The following is a 6,805-nucleotide window of genomic DNA, read 5'->3' on the forward strand; positions in this document are numbered from 1 at the left end:
CCACTCCAATCAAATCATCAGCCAAATTGAACGTGGAATAGGATTGGTATCTGTTACTAACTCTTTCATATACCGGTGATAAATCGATAATTTCAACCATGGTGTCAAATTTTCCAAACTGCCAATCAAAACTGTGGGTGTGTCCCGGTGATGTACCAACCAATGAGAAAATAGACGGAACACAAGTCATGTCCTTGGACACATAAACCACACACACATTAGACTCTGCAACCAGTGAGTTAGTGCATGTTAGTCATGGTAATTACATGGTAATTGATACTGACATGTGTCTTGATGTGCCACATGTTAAGAATTATATGCTCATAAAATGAATCAATGTGCTTCAATGTGGGTCAGGACCGAAGCCCCAGAAACTCTCAGGTGTCAAGCTGCTGAACGCGGTCACTGAACCAACTACTATGTAAAGGCCCACGTGTCATAGCCACCTGTTTTAGTGTTACAAGTTATTTTCTGTTTTGAATATCGGAAGGTACATAGGTACCTGTGAATTTACCACAAGTCAGGATGTACGTTTTCACTTCATTAAATATTCACGCATTTATAAGAAGAAAACGAGATTTGTTGTTTAAAAAAGACTAAGGATGCATTTACCTTGGCTAAATTCAACGATAACTGGTTTCTGGCTCAAAGGTGAGGTTTAAATCAACCATTGTGTGTGTGCGTGTGTGTGTGCGCGCATGTGTGTATGTGTGTGTGGTTGTGTATGTGCGCGTCTGTGTTACAGTTACAATATGTGTTATTCTAAAGGAATATATATTTATAAAGATGAGTTTTCCGACGCGAATCATGAACATATCTCCTATCCACATGAGAGAAACATAATATTTCACTGGACACATGAAACATCTTCCGTCTCACAAGGTTTTGGTCTAAGAGTGAAAAATGTATTGTACACTATGCACTCTTCAAAAAAAGACATTTGAAACAAATGTGCTTTGGATCTGTCTCTCTGGTGGTAACCGTAATTTGTTCCAAGCACCTACGGTATTCGGTAATAACATCAACAGTTTAAATCATAAGTCCCAAGCACGAGAATCTGATGGCACACAAGTTCAGTAGCGTGTATGGCCACCATGTGCGTTGACAACTGCCACACAACGCCTCCGCATGGACCTTGTGATGCTTGTGAACACATGATTGGGAAGACGACGCCATTGTTGCTGCTCAATGGTGCCAAGATCTTGCAAATCCTGTGGTTGGTTCTGGAGAGTGCGCAGACTTCTGCAAAGAGCATCCCAGACGTGTTCGATGGGATTGAGGTCGGGAGGCCTTGACGGCCAGTCCATGACGTTGTCTCCCGCATTCTGAAGGAAAATTTGCTGTGTGGGGTCTGGCATTGTCGTGTTGGAATATTAAACCGGGTCTATGTGCTGCCTTAAAAGGCAGAAGTTCTGGTGCCAGTACCTGGTCGCGGTAAGCAGCAGCGTTGAGGTTGTCATGGATGACAAGAAGCCTGTAACGTGCATTGCCACAGAAAGCACCCCACACCATAACACTCCAAATCTGTCAACTTCCTGTACACAACACTGGGCGTAACGTCCATGACGGTGCGTCCACACCCTTGCCCTACCATCAGCAAATCGAAGATTAAATCTGGATTCATCACTGAAGACGACTTGATTCCAATTCCTCTGAGTCCATCGTAATCGTCGCTGTGCCCACAGGGTTGACGTTAACGTCTGTGTAATTGAGTCAGAATCGGCCCACAGTATGGCCGTCGTGCTTGATGGTGAGCAGTTCTCAGACGGTTTCGAACAGTTTGCGCACTCAGTCTACCCCTAAACAGTTCATTTCTGGTTGAAGTAGCCGTCAAAAATCGTTTACGGAGGTGACGTAAGACAATCTGACGATCCTCTTCATGTGACGTCACACGTGGTCGACCTGGCCGAGGGTGATCAGCGGTGGTACCCGTTTTCTGTAGACGCGTCTGTAAATCATAAACAGTCCGTCGACTACAACCCATCGTCCTTGCGACTTCAGCTACGGACGTTCCCGTCTGCAACATGCCGATGACAGGTTCACGTTGCACATTTGACGTGGCATGACAAATGGCCGGAAAGACTTTTGTTTTCTTGTGTTTTCATGATTTTGATCGATTCACCTGCACAAAAACGGGTGTTATCTGAAGACAATACGTGGCCATTACTGTTTCAATACACAATAAGGGCCCACAATGATAACTGGTCAAAATGTTAAAATTTTAGGATTGTGAAGTTTTTAATTTGGTCAGTAAATTAATATCATAGATACAAATATGAAGCTGGACAGTCACATTTTATCGTCGTACAAAGGCATTGACAACTGTTCTTTGTCGTGTCACATAAGGCCACAACGTTGCGCCGAGCTCAGTATCTCGTGTGACCGCCCCGGGCAGCAGTATGAGTGCATTGTACGAAATCTGTCCTGCGGAATTCTGTGCCATTCTGCTTGTAACGAGGTGGCCAGTGTTCTGACGTTGATGTACACGTCAATCGAGTTCATCCCAGAGGTGGTCGATTAGGTTGAGATCTGGAGATCTCAACGGCCAGTGCAAGGTGTTGATGTTGGCATTATGAAGGTAGTCTACCGTGACACAAGCTGTGTTGGTGGAACGTTGTCCCGTTGCAACAGCTCCCTCTGGTGGTCAATGATTGGAAGAAGGTGAGGTTGAAGAATTTGATTCATCTAGCGATTTGCTGTCAAATTTCCCTGAACTACAACCAAGTCAGATCTTCTGGTGTAGGATAGGGTCCCCCACACGATGACACTACCGCCACAGAAATTGACGAATTCACGTACACAATGTGGTGCAAAACGCTCATTTCAATGACGATAAACACGTTGTCTTCCATCTCGCCGGTGAAGAAGAAATCGTGATTCATCACTAAACCACCCTCGTCTCCAGTTTCTCAAATGCAAAGGCTGTAGGGTATGGCACCAACGCAAGCGTCACTGTCGATGGATCTGATGCAAAACAGGGACAATAACTGGTCTTCTCGGTCGGATTCCAGCCTCGCCAAGATGGTTCCTGACAGTCTGGTCTGATATCCTCCTCAAACCAGGGATGTGTCCTGGATTCTCCGTAGCTCTGGCATTGCGATGACCTTGATGGAATAGTCGAATGTAGCTATCCTAACTCTTGGTCGGCCGGTTCTCTGACGGTCGCAGTGGAATTCAACTGTGCATATCGGCCACAAAGGCGGTAAATGGTCCTATGGTGGAAGTTGAAGTGGCGTGGCCCAGAAGACTGTGATTCCCCTCTTTAGATTTGTCCGAAGGTGATGTTCCAATCGGCAGCGCTGAGTCTGGGCATTTTCGAACTTTAAAAATGTTGACAATTGAATGACAAATGAATGGCTTATGCTTGCCTTTTTATAACTACCACGAGCTACGTGCATTTGGCTTTACCGTTTTCCTCCATGACAGTGTTTAACAAGTGTTTAAGACATTGCAAATCGAGAATGGCTGCGTTTCCCAATATCATATATCCAATTTATATACCGGATTTTTGGTGCAGTCAGGTTCAATTAACTACATGTTACTTGTGCGTTTCTTTTTTTGAAGAGTGTATTGTCAATATGGCTAAATGTTAACAGGCAATGGTAAATATATTAAATTCTTCAGGGCATAGAAATAGTAACAAAACACGCTTTAGAATTTTATGTTTAAAATAAGGTAATATATCAAAGTAATTTAGTTAATTGTAACGCGTACTAATGTACCAGCTGCCAAAATAGTTGTTCACGGCATGCCAATTTTGAGGTACAGAATAGATTTAGATACCTCATTATAATCTCATTTTGATGAATCAGAATCAATCTTTTTTCTGTGCATTTTTGTAATGCTACTATTTGGCACTCATCGAAGTCATGGTTACATTGTGGAGATCATGAAGATGTCATGGTTACATTGTGGAGATCATGAAGATGTCATGGTTACATTGTGGAGATCATGAAGATGTCATGGTTACATTGTGGAGATCATGAAGATGTCATGGTTACATTGTGGAGATCATGAAGATGGCATGGTTACATTGTGGAGATCATGAAGATGTCATGGTAACATTGTGGAGATCATGAAGATGTCATGGTTACATTGTGGAGATCATAGTTACATTGTGAAGGTCATGATTACGTTATGGAGGTCATATCTACGTTATGGAGGTCATGGTGACATTGAAGATTTCTGCCAGTCAGTCTAATGTCAAAATTGAGACGAACTCCCATATCAAGGTGTGTGGGCTGTAGCAGGCGTTTTTTTTTGTTTTTTTTTGTTTGTTTGTTGTTTAACGCTGCACTCAGACAGTTTCCAGCTATATGACAACAGTCTGTAAATAATCGAGTCTGGACCAGACAATCCAGTGATTGACATCATGAGCATCGATCCACGCAATTGGGATCGATGACATGCATCAAGAAAGTAAGCGAGCATGAACACCGGATCCCCTTAGTCGCTTCTTTAGACAAGCATAGTCGCCTTTTAGGGCAAAGAGGGGAATACATGAGCCAACGCATTAACCACCGATTATACTACAATGGACGACTATTAACCCACAGTTTAGATAATAAAGTTTAATCTAAGTCAGAATCACCATCTTCAGTTTTAACGGTGTATTATTCTAACAAGATGCTCGATTAGCATAACATTCCAACATGAAACACGACAGCTTGTTTTCATAAATGAATAACATAAAGATAATTTTCTGTTTCCAAAACCATCGTAACATTTCATGAATATAAAGCGACAAAACCCTTTCCATATCCAATAAACGCCATGATACAACTGGAATAATGTTAAAAACAGCGATAAACTATACTCATTCAAGCTCATCCTATAGAAATCCCTCCATAAAGCAGATTAGATTGTACGATTCCGACCATATCATGAAGAAGTGTTTATGAATCAGTATGAAATAGTAATGATACCAGGTGTTCGCGAAAAGGTGAGCATCCATCACAAACACATGCAATGGTAAGTCATTTGTTCACCTGAAAAAACACAGGAACATATGGTAAAAGTTAAAATAGGGAATTGCATCGGACATCATATTTGTCACTGTTGCGTCCAATTTGGAAATGTCCTCCACATGTCAACCATTAAACTTTTTGAAAGCTTTACTGTTGTAACCTTGATCAAACAACTTCTGAGCAGGAGTCGTATGACGCTCTTTGAATTCTTTGTAGAAAAGGCATGCTTAATCGTATCTCAAAAGTTGTGATATGTAAACACCAACGGCTGGAGCTGCTGGAATATTGCTCGACATGAAGGGAAAGTTGAAATCATAACTCTTGTCATACAGTCTTGTGGCGCGTGTTTTGTCACCATTATTCTTTATGCATAGATCTACATATGAAACAGACGAGGTATCTCATTGGTATCCTATATTTCTAGTTCAGGTGGGTAAATCCGTGGAATTGGCTATTTGATTGTTATTGAAAGGTATCAGATCATCAATATACCTGAAGTTTAAGTTATACCTCTTGGACAAATTATCTTGTTTTGACTTTGCCAGTCCGAACAGAAATTCTGATTCATATGCGTAAAGAAACAGATCCGCAAGAAGGGGAGCACAATTGGTGCCCAGGCCTACTTCTTGCCTAAATGTCTTACCGCCAACTGTTATGTAGATGTTATCAATGAGGAAATCCAGCATTTCACATATTGTTTTCTCAGTCAACTTCAGATTACATTTGCTTTCATTTTGACAAATTGCCCTCAACCCCTGACGATATAATGATAGATAATGTTATTTTCCGTTTCCGGAACCACTACAACAACATTTCATGAACGAAATACCTTATGTTGTGATCCAGAGAAGGAAGATTGTTGCTGCAAGAATCACAGAACTAAACTCTCACAAATCAAACTTTATTTCCATTTAAATATCCAATTTGCCTGAATTGGCAATAACAATAATTATGTTACATGTTTGCTCATTCGTCCACTGACACAATATGAATTTCAAGAAAGAACTCTGCCAGAACCCCGAATCACAGGATTGCTAACTGTTTAACTACTCAGTCCAAGTGAGTGAGTGAGTGAGTGAGTGAGTGAGTGAGTTGGGTTTAACGCCTGTTTTAACAGTATTCCAGTTATATCACGGCGTGTCAGCTTAATGTGGGAGGAAAGCCCCAAGTGATGCAGGTCTCAGACGTTTAGCACTTTGGTGAAACCCACGAGCACAGAGATGGTGCTGACAAACCTACACACATAATTGGGGCGAACCCTAAATCATAGGTTTCTGGCGTACACAATGGACGCAACTCTGCACAGTGAATCGCGGCGCCTTAGATGACTTGGCCACCCGTGCCCCCTTGATGCGGTGTGGATTTTCTCGTAAAATAAATAAAGTGTTGAAATAGTGACTCTATACAAGGACCAGGAAAACATTGTGGCTGTTATGCCATGCAAACTATTATCAAATTAAGAATACATGTTGCAAATAGAAGCCATATTTTCCAAATAGAATTATGTGTGTACAGTGACAATGTCGATGAATAGAACACATAGGATTGTACATGGCATAACATTAGTTGTAGATCTTCGTTCCTGTACTTCAAGCAGCAAAAAACTCATTGTGTGTCAAGCATTAAAACTCATTATAATCGCACCCCACTCCATATAGCTGTGTTTTGTTGAAAGAAGTGTGTACTTTACTCAATAAGTGTAAGTGTTTGTTGCAGTGTGAAATACGTGCGCTATTAATTAGATGTGGATTTTCTCGTAAAATAAATTGCTGAAATAGGAACTAGAATACAAGGATCAGGAAATCATTCTGACTATTATGCAATGCAAACTGTTTTCA

This window comes from Haliotis cracherodii, unplaced genomic scaffold, assembly GCF_022045235.1.
Source record: "Haliotis cracherodii isolate W230 unplaced genomic scaffold, xgHalCrac1.p SCAF_14, whole genome shotgun sequence".
NCBI classification, from domain to species: Eukaryota; Metazoa; Mollusca; class Gastropoda; order Lepetellida; family Haliotidae; genus Haliotis; species Haliotis cracherodii.